The sequence below is a fragment of the Brassica napus genome, chromosome A5 (genome assembly GCF_020379485.1).
Source record: "Brassica napus cultivar Da-Ae chromosome A5, Da-Ae, whole genome shotgun sequence".
Classification (NCBI taxonomy): Eukaryota; Viridiplantae; Streptophyta; class Magnoliopsida; order Brassicales; family Brassicaceae; genus Brassica; species Brassica napus.
The window spans coordinates 888704-903751 of NC_063438.1; positions in this window are offsets into that span (position 1 = coordinate 888704).

Sequence of the window (15048 nt, forward strand, 5' to 3'; positions counted from 1 at the left end):
TGAAGAAAGGCTCAAGATTCGGTGGTGGAGCTCCCGGTTTACATGGCCGCTGCTGCTGAAGAAGTAAGTCTCGAGATTCAGATCTGATTTTTTTGTTTTAGCGAAAATCATTGTCTGATTTCTAAGATCTATGGTGATTCAGGTGTTAAGAGCTTGCTGCCAGAGACAACAAGAAGTCGACGATCATTCCCAGTTTTTTTTTTTTTTTTTGCCGATTAGGAACTATGAAGCTTTTACCAATTTTTTTTTTTAGAGTAATTTTGTATTATATATTTGTATTATGTTATACATATGAGAGAGGAAAGAGAGAGTGGGCGGGGGAAGGTAGGGGAGAGAGAGAGGGAGAGAAAGAGAGAGGAGAGAGAGAGAGAGGGTGGGCGGGCGGGAGAGAGAGAGAGGGAGGGCGGGGAGAGAGAGAGAGAGAGAGGGTGGGCGGGAGAGAGAGAGAGGGAGAGCGGCTCCCGGGGAGAGCGGCTCCCGGGGAGAGCGGCTCCCGGGGAGAGCGGCTCCCGGGGAGAGCGGCTCCCGGGGAGAGCGGCTCCCGGGGAGAGCGGCTCCCGGGGAGAGCGGCTCCCGGGGAGAGCGGCTCCCGGGGAGAGCGGCTCCCGGGGAGAGCGGCTCCCGGGGAGAGCGGCTCCCGGGGAGAGCGGCTCCCGGGGAGAGCGGCTCCCGGGGAGAGCGGCGAGCGGGCTCCCGGAGAGAGCGGCGAGCGGCTCCCGGGGAGAGCGGCGAGCGGCTCCCGGGGAGAGGGGAGAGCGGCTCCCGGGGAGAGCGGCTCCCGGGGAGAGCGGCTCCCGGGGAGAGCGGCTCCCGGGGAGAGCGGCGAGCGGGCTCCCGGAGAGGCTCTCGGGCTCCCGGAGAGGCTCTCGGAGAGATAGCGGCTCCTGGAGAGAGCGGAGAGGCGGAGAGGCTCCCGGGGAGAGAGCGGGGGGGAGAGCGGGCTCCCAGAGAGGCTCCCGGGGAGAGCGGCTCCTGGCGAGCGGCTCCCGGGGAGAGCGGCTCCCGGCGAGCGGCTCCCGGGGAGAGCGGCGAGCGGCTCCCGCGGCGAGCGGCTCCCGCGGCGAGCGGCTCCCGCGGCGAGCTGCTCCCGCGGCGAGCGGCTCCCGCGGCGAGCGGCTCCCGGGGAGAGCGGCTCCCGGGGAGAGCGTCTCCCGGGGAGAGCGTCTCCCGGGGAGAGCGGCTCCCGGGGAGAGCGGCTCCCGGGGAGAGCGGCTCCCGGGGAGAGCGGCTCCCGGGGAGAGCGGCTCCCGGGGAGAGCGGCTCCCGGGGAGAGCGGCTCCCGGGGAGAGCGGCTCCCGAGGAGAGCGGCTCCCGGGGAGAGCGGCTCCCGGGGAGAGCGGCTCCCGGGGAGAGCGGCTCCCGGGGAGAGCGGCGCCCAGGGAGAGCGGCGCCCAGGGAGAGCGGCGCCCAGGGAGAGCGGCGCCCAGGGAGAGCGGCGAGCGGGCTCCCGGAGAGGCTCTCGGAGAGATAGCGGCTCCTGGAGAGAGCGAGAGCGGAGAGGCGGAGAGGCTCCCGGGGAGAGAGCGGGGGGGAGAGCGGGCTCCCGGAGAGGCTCCCGGGGAGAGAGCGGGGCGGCTCTCGGGGAGAGAGCCCGGGTTCCCGGAGAGAGAGCGGGGTTCCCGGGGAGAGAGCCCCGGGGAGAGAGCCCCGGGGAGAGAGCCCCGGGGAGAGAGTGGGGCTCCCGGGGAGAGAAGAGAGAAGGGAAAGCGCGAGAAGGGAGAGCGCGAAGAAGGGAGAACGCGAGAAGGGAGAGCGCGAAGGGAGAGCGCGAGAAGGGAGAGCGCGAGAGCGGCGGCCACAGAGAGCATTAAACTCTCTTTTATTAAATTCTCTTTTAATTTTTTGTCAATTAATTTAGCAAAACTTCGTAATACTCTAAATAAACAGAGACAATAAATCGCTAGTGAATGATGCAACTATGCATTAAAACTATATACTGAAAGTCTATGATATTTAGTATTTTTTTTAAATTTCTAAATACATTCTTTATTTGTATTAATTTTTAAATACATTTCTAACCATTATAAAATCGTTATTCTCTAGAAAAATAGAGACAACAAAAGTTCGAAACTTATTTTATCTTCATCATATAGTGAATGTTGCAACTATGCATTAAAACACAATTTTCATATTTTTGAATTTTTTTCAAAATCTATGTGTTAACAACCCCTAAGAAAATATTGAGTTTTTCTGTAAATGTTATATATACTTTAGCCTATAATTTTTAGCGTTGTTTTAAAATTTCTAAATATATTTTTCATTTGTATTAATTTTTAAATATATTTATAACCATTATAAAATCGTTATTCTCTAGAAAACAGAGACAAAAAAGATTCCAAACTTCTTTTATCTTCATCATATGTTAGTGAATGATGCAACTATGTATTAAAAGAGAATTTTCGTATTTTTAATTTTTTTTCAAAATTTATGTGTTAACAACCCTAACGAAAATATTGAGTTTTTCGGTAAATGTTCTATATACTGAATCTTATGATCCTTAGTGTTGTTTTAAAATTTCTAAACACATTCTACATTTGTATTAATGTATATTAAACTCGCTTTCATGGTACATGGACATCGTTTTAATTTTTTTGTCAATTAATTTAATAAAACTTCATAATAATTCCTAAATTGGTGGACTATTAAATTGGTATTGTCTAGAGAAACAAAGACAACAAAAGTTTCAAACCTCTTTGACGTTCATAATATGTTAGTGGAGGATGCAACTATGCACTAAAGCAATATTTTCATTTTTTAATTTTTTTTCAAAATAAACCCTCCCTCTACGAAAGTATTGATTTTTTCGGTAAATGTTATATATACTGAAGCCTATGATCTTTAGGGTTGTTTTTAAATTTCTAAACACATTCTATATTTGTATTAATGTATATTAAACTCTCTTTAATGGTACACAGACATCGTTTTAATTTTTTGTCAATTACTTTATTAAAACTTCATAATACTCCATAAATTGGTGGATTTAACCACTATAAAATCGCTATTTTCTATAGAAACGAAGATAATAAAAGTTCCAAACCTCTTTTATCTTCATCATATGTTAGTGGATGATGCAACTATGCATTAAAACAATATTTTCAAATTTTTGAATTTTTATCAAAATCTATGCGTTAACCCCTACGAAAATATTGAGTTTTCCGGTAAATGCTCTATATACTGAAACCTATAATCTTTAGTGTTGTTTTAAAATTTCTAAACATTTTATACATTTTTATTAATGTATATTAAACTCTCTTTCATGTTACATAGGCATCGTTTAACTTTTTATCAATTAATTTAGTAAAACTTCATAATACTCCCTAAATTGGTGGATTTAACCACTATAAAATTGCTATTTTCTAGAGAAACGGAGATAAAAAAAAGTTTCTAACCTCTTTGACATTCATCATATGTTAGTGGATGATGCAAATTTGCATTAATACAGTATTTCCATATTTTTGAATTTTTTCTCAAAATCTACGTGTTAACCCCTACGAAAATATTGAATTTTTCGGTAAATGCTCTATATACTGAAGCCTATGATCTTTAGGGTTGTTTTAAAATTTCTAAACACATTTTACATTTGTATTAGTGTATATTAAACTCTCTTTCACCGTACATGGGCATCATTTTAATTTTTTGTCAATTAATTTAGTAAAACTTCATAATACTCCCTAAATTGGTGGATTTAACAATTATAAAATCGTTATTTTCTAGAGAAACGGAGATAAAAAAAGTTTCAAATCTCATTGACCTTCATCATATGTTAGTGGAGGATGCAACTATGCATTAAAACAATATTTTCATATTTTTGAATTTTTTTCAAATTCTATGTGTTTAACTCCCTACGAAAATATTGAATTTTTCGGTAAATGCTCCATATATAGAAACCTATGATCTTTTGTGTTGTTTTAAAATTTCTAAACACATTTTACATTTATATTAATGTATATTAAACACTATTTCATCATACATGGGCATCGTTTTAATTTTTTGTCAATTAATTTAGTAAAACTTCATAATACTCCCTAAATTGGTAGATTTAACCACTCTAGAATTGCCATTTTCTAGAGAAAAAGAGATAAAAAAAAGTTCCAAACCTCTTTGACCTTCATCATATGTTAGAAGATGCAACTTTGCATTAAAAAATTATTTCCATATTTTTGAATTTTTCTCAAAATATGTGTTCGTAAAACTTCATAATACTCCCTAAATTGGTTGACTAACCAATATAAAATCGCTATTTTCAAGAAAAACGAAGACAACAAAGGTTATAATCCCCTTTGGCCTTCATTATATGTTATTGAAAGATGCAACTATGCATTAAAAAATAATTTTTATTTTTTTGATTTTTTCTCAAAATCTATGGGTGTAAATGCTCTATATACTAAAACCTTATGCTCTTTACTGTTGTTTTAAAATTTCTAAACACATTCTAATGTGTTTCTAAAATTTCTAATATGAAGAATTTTCATTGATACAAATGTTGAATGTGTTTACGAAAATAATGACTTTTTCGGGAAATGCTCTATATAATAAAACCTATGATCTTTACTGTTGTTTTGAAAATTTTAAACACATTCTACATTTGTATCAATGTATACGAAACTCTCTTTCATGGTACATAGGCATCGTTTAATTTTTTTTGTCAATTAATTTAGTAAAACTTCATAATACTCCCTAAATTGGTTGACTAACCAATATAAAATCACTATTCTCAAGAAAAACGGAGACGACAAAGGTTCCAAACATCTTTGACCTTCATCATATGTTAGTGTAGGATGCAACTATGCATTAAAATAGAATTTTCATTTTTTTGAATTTTTTTCAAAATCTGTGGGTTAACCCCTACGGAAATATTTAATTTTTCGTTAAATGCTCTATATACTAAAGTTTATGCTCTTTACTGTTGTTTTAAAATTTTTAAACACATTTTACAATTGTATTAAGGTATATTAAACTCTATTTCATGGTACATGGATATCGTTTAAATTTATTGTCAATTAATTTAGTAGAACTTCATAATACTCCCTAATTTGGTTGACTAAGCACTATAAAATCGCTATTCTCTAGAAAAATGGAGACAACAAAGGTTCTAATCCTCTTTGTCCTTCATCATATGTTAGTGAATGATTCAATTATGCATTAAAAGAGAATTTTAGTTTTTTTGAATTTTTCTCAAAATCTATGGGTTAACCCCTACGAAAATATTTAATTTTTCGATAAATGCTCTATATATTAAAACCTATGATCTTTACTGTTGTTTTGAAAATTCTAAACACATTCTACATTTGTATCAATGTATATTAAACTCTCTTTCATGGTATATGGGCATCGTTTAATTTTTTTTTATCAATTAATTTAGTAAAACTTCATAATACTCCCTAAATTGGTTGACTAACCAATATAAAATCGCTATTCTCAAGAAAAACGGAGACAACAAAGGTTCCAAACATCTTTGACCTTCATCATATGTTAGTGTAAGATGCAACTATGCATTAAAATAGAATTTTTATTTTTTTGAATTTTTCTCAAAATCTATGGGTTATAACCCCTACGAAAATATTTAATTTTTCGGTAAATGCTCTATATATTAAAACCTATGATCTTTACTGTTGTTTTGAAAATTCTAAACACATTCTACATTTGTATCAATGTATATTAAACTCTCTTTCATGGTACATGAGCATCGTTTAAATTTTTTTGTCAATTAATTTAGTAAAACTTCATAATACTCCCTTAATTGGTTGACTAACCAATATAAAATTACTATTCTCAAGAAAAACGGAGACAACAAAGGTTCCAAACATTTTTGACCTTCATCATATGTTAGTGTAAGATGCAACTATGCATTAAAATAGAATTTTCATTTTTTTGAATATTTCTCAAAATCTGTGTGTTAACCTCTACGAAAATATTGAATTTTTCGGTAAATGCCCTATATACAAAAACCTATGATCTTTACTGTTGTTTTAAAATTTCTAAACACATTCTACATTTGTATCAATGTATACTAAACTCTCTTTCATAGTACATGGGCATCATTTAAATTTGTTGTCAATTAATTTAGTAAAACTTCATAATACTCCCTAAATTGGTTGACTAACAACTATAAGATCGCTATTCTCAAGAAAAACGGAGAAAAAAAGTTCTAAACCTCTTTCACCTTCATCATATGTTAATGAAGGATGCAACTATGCATTAAAATAGAATTTTCGTTTTTTTGAATTTTTCTCAAAATCTATGGTTTAACCCCTACGAAAATATTTAATTTTTCGGTAAATGCGCTATATACTAAAACCTATGATATTTACTGTTGTTTTAAAATTTTTAAACACATTCTACATTTGTATCAATGTATACTAAACTCTCTTTCATGGTACATGGGCATCATTTAAATTTTTTTGTCAATTAATTTAGTAAAACTTCATAATACTCCCTAAATTGGTTGAATAATCACTATAAAATCGCTATTCTCTAGAAAAACGAAGACAACAAAGGTTCTAATCCTCTTTGGCTTTCATTATATGTTAGTGAAGGATTCAATTATGCATTAAAATTGAATTTTAGTTTTTTTGAATTTTTTCTCAAAATCTATGGGTTACCGTACCCCTACGAAAATAATAAATTTTTCGGTAAATGCTCTATATACTAAAACCTATAATCTTTAGTGTTGTTTTAAAAATTTTAAACGCATTATACATTTGTATTAATATATATTAAACTCTCTTTCATTATACATGGGCATCGTTAAAATTTTTTGCCAATTAATTTATTAAAACTTCATAATACTTCCTAAATTGGTTGACTAACCACTATAAAATTGCTATTCTCTTGAAAAACGAACACAACTAAGGTTCCAAACATCTTTGAGCTTCATCATATGTTAGTGAAGAATGCAAATATGCATTAAAATATAATTTTTTTTTTTTAATTTTTCACAAAATCAATGGGTTAACCCTACGAAAATATTTAATTTTTCGGAAAATGCTCTATATACTAAAATCTATGATCTTTACTGTTGTTTTGAAAATTCTAAACACATTCTACATTTGTATCAATGTATATGAAACTCTCTTTCATGGTACATGGGCATCGTTTAAGTTTTTTTGTCAATTAATTTGGTAAAACTTCATAATACTCCCTAAATTGGCTGAATAACCACTATAAAATCGCTATTCTCTAGAAAAACGAAGACAACAAAAGTTATAATCCTCTTTGGCCTTCATTATATGTTATTGAATGATGCAACTATGCATTAAAAAATAATTTTTATTTTTTTTGAATTTTTTTCAAAATCTATGGGTTAACCCCGACGAACATATTGAATTTTTTCGTAAATGCTCTATATACTAAAACCTATGATCTTTAATGTTGTTTTGAAAATTCTAAACACATTCTACATTTGTATCAATGTATACTAAACTCTCTTTCATGGTACATGGGCATCATTTAAATTTGTTGTCAATTAATTTAGTAAAACTTCATAATACTCCCTAAATTGGTAGATTTAACCACTCTAAAATTGCCATTTTCTAGAGAAACGGAGAAAAAAGGTCTCAAATCTCTTTGACCTTCATCTTATGTTAATAAAGGATGCAACTATGCATTAAAATAGAATTTTTGTTTTTTTGAATTTTTATCAAAATCTATGGGTTAACCCCTCCTACGAAAATATTGAATTTTTCGGTAAATGCTCTATATACTAAAACCTATGATCTTTACTGTTGTTTTGAAAATTCTAAACAAATTCTACATTTGTATCAATGTATATGAAACTCTCTATCATGGTACATGTGTATCCTTTAAATTTTTTTGTCAATTAATTTAGTAAAACTTCATAATACTTCCTAAATTAGTTGAATAACCACTATAAAATCGCCATTCTCTAGAAAAACGAAGACAACAAAGGTTATAATCCTCTTTGGACTTCATTATATGTTATTGAATGGTGCAACTATGCATTAAAAAATAATTTTCATTTTTTTGAATTTTTCTCAAAATCTATGGGTTAAACCCCTACGAAAATATTGAATTTTTTTGGAAATGCTCTATATACTAAAACCTATGATCTTTACTATTGTTTTAAATTTTCTAAATACATTCTACATTTATATCAATGTATATTTAAACTTTCTTTCATGGTACATGGACATCGTTTAAATTTTTTTGTCAATTAATTTAATAAAACTTCATAATACTCCCTAAATTGGTTGAATACCCACTATAAAATCGCTATTCTCTAGAAAAACGGAGACAACAAAGGTTCTAATCCTCTTTGGCCTTCATCATATGTTATTGAAGGATGCAACTATGCATTAAAAAGGAATTTTCATTTTTTTGATTTTTTTTTCCAAAAATCTATGAGTTAACCCCTGCAAAATTTTTAATTTTTTCGGTAAATGCTCTATTTACTGAAGCCTATGATCTTTAGTGTTGTTTTAAAATTTATAAAAGCATTCTACATTTGTATTAATGTATATAAAACTCTCTTTCATGGTACATGGGCATCTTTAAATTTTTTTGTCAATTAATTTAGTAAAACTTCATAATACTCCCTAAATTGGTTGACTAACCAATATAAAATCGCTATTCTCTAGGCAAACGAAGACAACAAAGGTTCCAAACATCTTTGACCTTCATCATATGTTAGTGAAGGATGCAACTATGCATTAAAATAGAATTTTTCATTTTTTGAATTTTTCTCAAAATTTATGGGTTAACCCCTACGAAATTTTTAATTTTTCGGTAAATGCTCTATATACTGAAACCTATGATCTTTAGTCTTGTTTTAAAATTTATAAACGCATTCTACATTTGTATTAATGTATATTAAACTCTCGTTCATGGTACATGGGCATCGTTAAAATATTTTGTCATTTAATTTAATAAAACTTCGTAATACTCCCTAAATTGGTTGACTAACTACTATAAAATTGTTATTCTCTTGAAAAACGAAGACAAAAAAGGTTCCAAACCTCTTTGACCTTCATCATATGTTAGTGAATGATGCAACTACGCATTAAAATAGATTTTTTTTTTTGAATTTTTCTCAAAATCTATGGGTTAACCCCTACGGAAATATTTAATTTTTCGGTAAATGCTGTATTTACTGAAGCCTATGCTCTTTACTGTTGTTTTAAAATTTCTAAACACATTTTACAATTGTATTAAGGTATATTAAACTATCTTTCATGGTACATAGGTATCGTTTAAATTTATTGTCAATTAATTTAGTAAAACTTCATAATACTCCCTAAATTGGTTGTCTAAGCACTATAAAATCGCTATTATCAGAAAAACGGAGACAACAAAAGTTCCAAACCTCTTTGACCTTCATCATATGTTATTAAATGATGCAACTATGCATTAAAATATAATTTTTGTTTTTTTGAATTTTTCTCAAAATCTGTGGGTTAACCCCTACGAAAATATTGAATTTTTCGGTAAATGCTCTATATACTAAAACCTATGAACTTTACTGTTTTTTTTAATATCTAAACACATTCTACATTTGTATCAATGTATACTAAACTCTCTTTCATGGTACATGGACATCATTTAAATTTGTTGTCAATCAATTTAGTAAAACTTCATAATACTCCCTAAATTGGTTGACTTACAACTATAAGATCGCTATTCTCTAGAAAAACGGAGAAAAAAGGTTCCAAACCTCTTTGACCTTCATTATATGTTATTGAAGGATGCAACTATGCATTAAAAAAGAATTTTTATTTTTTTTTATTTTTTTTCAAAATCTATGGGTTAACCCCTACGAAAATATTGAATTTTTCGGTAAATGCTCTATATACTAAAACCTATGATCTTTACTGTTGTTTTAAAATTTCTAAAAACATTCTACATTTGTATCAATATATACTAAACTCTCTTTCATGGTACATGGGCATCATTTGAATTTTTTGTCAATTAATTTACTAAAACTTTATAATACTCCCTAAATTTGTTGACTAACCATTATAAAATCACTATTTTTCAAGAAAAACGGAGACAACAAAGGTTCCAAACGTCTTTGACCTTCATCATATTTTAGTGAAGGATGAAATTATGCATTAAAATAGAATTTTTATATTTTTGAAATTTTTCTCAAAATCTATGGGTTAACCCCTAACTAAATATTTAATTTTTCGGTAAATGCTATATATACTGAAGCCTATGATCTTTACTGTTGTTTTAAAATTTCAAAACCCATTATACATTTGTATTAATGTATATTAAACTCTCTTTCATGGTACATTGGCATCATTTGAATTTTTTGTCAATTAATTTACTAAAACTTTATAATACTCACGAAATTTGTTGACTAACCACTATAAAATCGTTATTCTCTAAAAAAACGGAGACAACAAATGTTCTAATCCTCTTTGGCATTCATCATATGTTATTGAAGGATGAAACTATGCATTAAAATTGAATTTTCATTTTTTTGAATTTTTCTCAAAATCTATGGGTTAAACCCCGAAAATATTGAATTTTTTTTGGAAATGCTCTATATACTAAAACCTATGATCTTTACTGTTGTTTTAAATTTTCTAAATACATTCTACATTTGTATCAATGTATATTTAAACTTTCTTTCATGGTACATGGGCATCGTTTAAATTTTTTTATCAATTAATTTAGTAAAACTTCATAATACTCTTTAAATTGGTTGAATACCCACTATAAAATCGCTATTCTCTAGAAAAACGGAGACAACAAAGGTTCTAATCCTCTTTGAATTTTCATTTATTTGAATTTTTCTCAAAATCCCTACAATTTTTTTAATTTTTTGGTAAATGCTCTATTTACTGAAGCCTATGATCTTTAGTGTTGTTTTAAAATTTCTAAAAGCATACTATATTTGTATTAATGTATATAAAACTCTCTTTCATGGTACATGGACATCGTTAAAATTTTTTGTCAATTAATTTAGTAAAACTTCATAATACTCCCTAAATTGATTGACTAACCACGATAAAATCCTTATTCTCTAGACAAACGAAGACAACAAAGGTTCCAAACATCTTTGACATTCATCATATATTAGTGAAGGATGCAACTATACATTAAAATATAATTTTTCATTTTTTGAATTTTTCTCAAAATCTATGGGTTAACCCTTACGAAATTTTTAATTTTTCGGTAAATGCTCTATATACTGAAACCTATGATCTTTAGTGTTGTTTTAAAATTTATAAACGCATTCTACATTTGTATTAATGTATATTAAACTCTCGTTCATGGTACATGGGCATCGTTAAAATATTTTGTCATTTAATTTAATAAAACTTCATAATATTCTCTAAATTGGTTGACTAACCACTATAAAATTGCTATTCTATAAAAAAACGAAGACAAAAAAGATTCCAAACATCTTTGACCTTCATCATATGTTAGTGAAGGATGCAACTATGCATTAAAATAATTTTTTTTTTTTTTATTTTTCTCAAAATCTATGGGTTAACCCCTACGAAAATATTTAATTTTTCGGTAAATGTTGTATATACTGAAGCCTATCCTCTTTACTGTTGTTTTAAAATTTCTAAACATATTTTACAATTGTATTAAGGTATATTAAACTCTCTTTCATGGTACATGGGTATCGTTTAAATTTATTGTCAATTAATTTAGTAAAACTTCATAATACTCCATAAATTGGTTGACTAAGCACTATAAAATCGCTATTATCTAGAAAAACGGAGACAACAAAAGTTCCAAACCTATTTGACCTTTATCATATGTTATTGAATGATGCAACTATGCATTAAAATAGAATTTTTATTTTTTTGAATTTTTTCTCAGAATCTATGGGTTAACCTTTACGAAAATATTGAATTTTTCGGTAAATTTTCTATATACTGAAGCATATGATCTTTTGGGTTGTTTTAAAATTTCTAAACACATTTTACATTCTTATTAATGTATATTAAACTATTTTTCATGGTACATGGGTACCGTTTTAATTTTTTGTCAATTAATTTAGTAAAATTTTATAATACTCCTTAAATTGGTAGATTTAACCACTATAAAATTGCTATTTTCTAGAGAAACGGAGATAATAAAAGTTCCAAACCTCTTTGACTTTCATCATATGTTAGTGGAGGATGCAACTATGCATTAAAACAAAATTTTCATATTTTTGAAATTTTCTCAAAATCTATGTGTTAACCCCTACGAAAATATTGAATTTTTTGGTAAATGTTCTATATACTGAAGCCAATGATCTTTAGTGTTGTTTTAAAATTTCTAAATAAATTCTTCATTTGTATTAATATATATTAAACTCTCTTTCATGGTACATGAACATCGTTTTAACTTTTTGTCAATTAATTTAGTAAAACTTCATAATACTCCCTATTTAACCACTATAAAATTGCATTGCCACTTTCAGTTAAAGCTTCTCTAGAGCCCTGCCACTATAGATGATTTTCGATAGAAAAAAGGTTAGATGATTAAGAGCATTGCCACTTTCAGTTAAAGCTTTATACATTACCATGCAGGATTCACTACCTTAGTTGTTACCATGTTCTTCTTCTTCAACCCGGTAGAACCGACCTGATGATCATCAATCTGGTGTAAGCTTGTAATGATCTCGTTTGAGTTACTGTATAAGTATACACACGAGTTTTATGATTAGATGAGGTGCATGATTTAGCATGATTAGAGAGTATACTAGTAGGGTCGTATTGGGTTTATGGACATTACTCAATGATGTTGTTTGGGGTGTTTGATTACTGTAGAGTGTGTTATAAAAAGGAAAGATCGTCTCCTGGTCGGTGTTTTGGATGGACTTAACACTACAAGAAAACTCAAGCTTAACGAGGAATATTAACGAGGAAAAAAAAACCTCGTAAGTTTACGTCAACTTTACGAGGATTTTACGTGAATAACGGTATCATCGTTATTTCCTCGTAAACTAACGACAAAAACCGTTCGTCGTAAAGTCGATGTAATGTGACGTGTCATTTACGAGGAAATAACGATGATATCATGTTTCACGTACGTTCCTCGTAAAGTGGACGTAAACTTCGCGTCTTATTTACGAGGAAACTATTTACGTGGATTTAGCGAGGAAATTTTGAATCCACAAACTTTGTAAGTGACACACGTTTTTTTTTGCACCTAATTAATTTTGAATCCACCAACTTTGTAAGTGACACACAGAGATTATTGAAGTCGAATTTCCAGGGATACTGAAGCTGAAATGCGTCCTCTTGAAATGTGAATGGTTCGACCCCGTCGTCAACAGAGGTGTTCGGTCTAACAAATTCGGTGTAGTTGATGTCAACGGTGGACGACGGTACAACAAATTCGAGCCTTTCATCTTAGCTTCACAAGCAGACCAAGTTAGCTTCCTTCCATACCCTCGGATGAGAGATTCAGGTATAAATTGGTTAGCAGTGATCAAAGTAACACCTCGAAGACGAATCATCAGTGGAGAAGAACCACCATTGCAAGAAGAACAGATAAATGAAGTCGGGGAACCTGAACAAGAAATAGATGACATCCTTCTCATTGATCCGCATAATCACGAGTACGAAGATCTTACCGATGATGCCACAGACGAAGCTGTTGAAGACGAGTTTAATGAAAATGAAGACATTTCTAGTGATGACGAGAATGTCGATGAATCCGATTGATGTATTTTCGATTTTGTGTAGTTTGTTTTATGAATAAGGTAATGTGAGAGTTTGTTTTATGAATAAGGTAATGTGGGAGTTTGTTTTGTGAATAAGAAAATGTGGGAGTTTGTTTTATGAATAAGTAAAAGTGGGAATTGTGGTTTGGAATATATGAATTAGAAGATAAGGAATTGTGGTTTGGAATGAAAATAAAGATAGGGTTTGGAATATATGAAGTAGAAGATAAGGAATATGGGGTTTGGGGTTTGGGGTTTCGGATTTTAGGGATTTAAACGGAATACTCGTTAATTCCTCGTATGTTGACGTCGAACTTACGACGAATTCCTCGTTTATTCCACGTAGGAGATTCGTCGTAAATACCACGTAGGACAAATTCGTCGTAAATACCACGTAGGAGAGATTCGTCGTAAATACCACGTAAAATAAATGATGAACGCGGCCCACTTTAATTCCACGTAGGACGGAATCGTCGTAAAAACCACGTAACCAAAATCGTCGTAAACACCTCGTACTGTAAAAACTAGAAAAAAAAAGAAAAAGAAGAAATATACTCGATTTTGTGTAGTTTGTTTTATGAATAAGGTAATGTGAGAGTTTTTTTTATGAATAAGGTAATGTGGGAGTTTGTTTTGTGAATAAGAAAATGTGGGAGTTTGTTTTATGAATAAGTAAAAGTGGGAATTGTGGTTTGGAATATATGAATTAGAAGATAAGGAATTGTGGTTTGGAATGAAAATAAAGATAGGGTTTGGAATATATGAAGTAGAAGATAAGGAATATGGGGTTTGGGGTTTGGGGTTTCGGATTTTAGGAATTTAAACGGAATACTCGTTAATTCCTCGTATGTTGACGTCGAACTTACGACGAATTCCTCGTTTATTCCACGTAGGAGAGATTCGTCGTAAATACCACGTAGGACAAATTCGTCGTAAATACCACGTAGGACAAATTCCTCGTTTATTCCACGTAAGAGAGATTCGTCGTAAATACCACGTAGGACAAATTCGTCGTAAATACCACGTAACCAAAATCGTCGTAAACACCTCGTACTGTAAAAACTAGAAAAAAAAGAAAAAGAATAAATATACTGGATTTACATGTGGCAAGACTTCCAGCAATTATATTACTTAAGTCTCACCAACATAAATTCCAATATCATCTTCTCTTCCTTTTTTCTCAAATTTTTATAATTTGAATAGGATTGGATTTGAGAGTATGATGTGAGATAGGGTGTGATTTGGGAGTTTGGGTGTGGGTTGAGAAGGAGAGTTACAGGTATATTTATAGGGAAGCTTTCCTCGGTAATTCCACGTAAGCAAAATCGTCGTAACGTCCTCGTACCTAAAAACACGGGCCTTTGTAATTCCTCGTAACTTCCTCGTATAATAAAACACGGGCCTTTGTAATC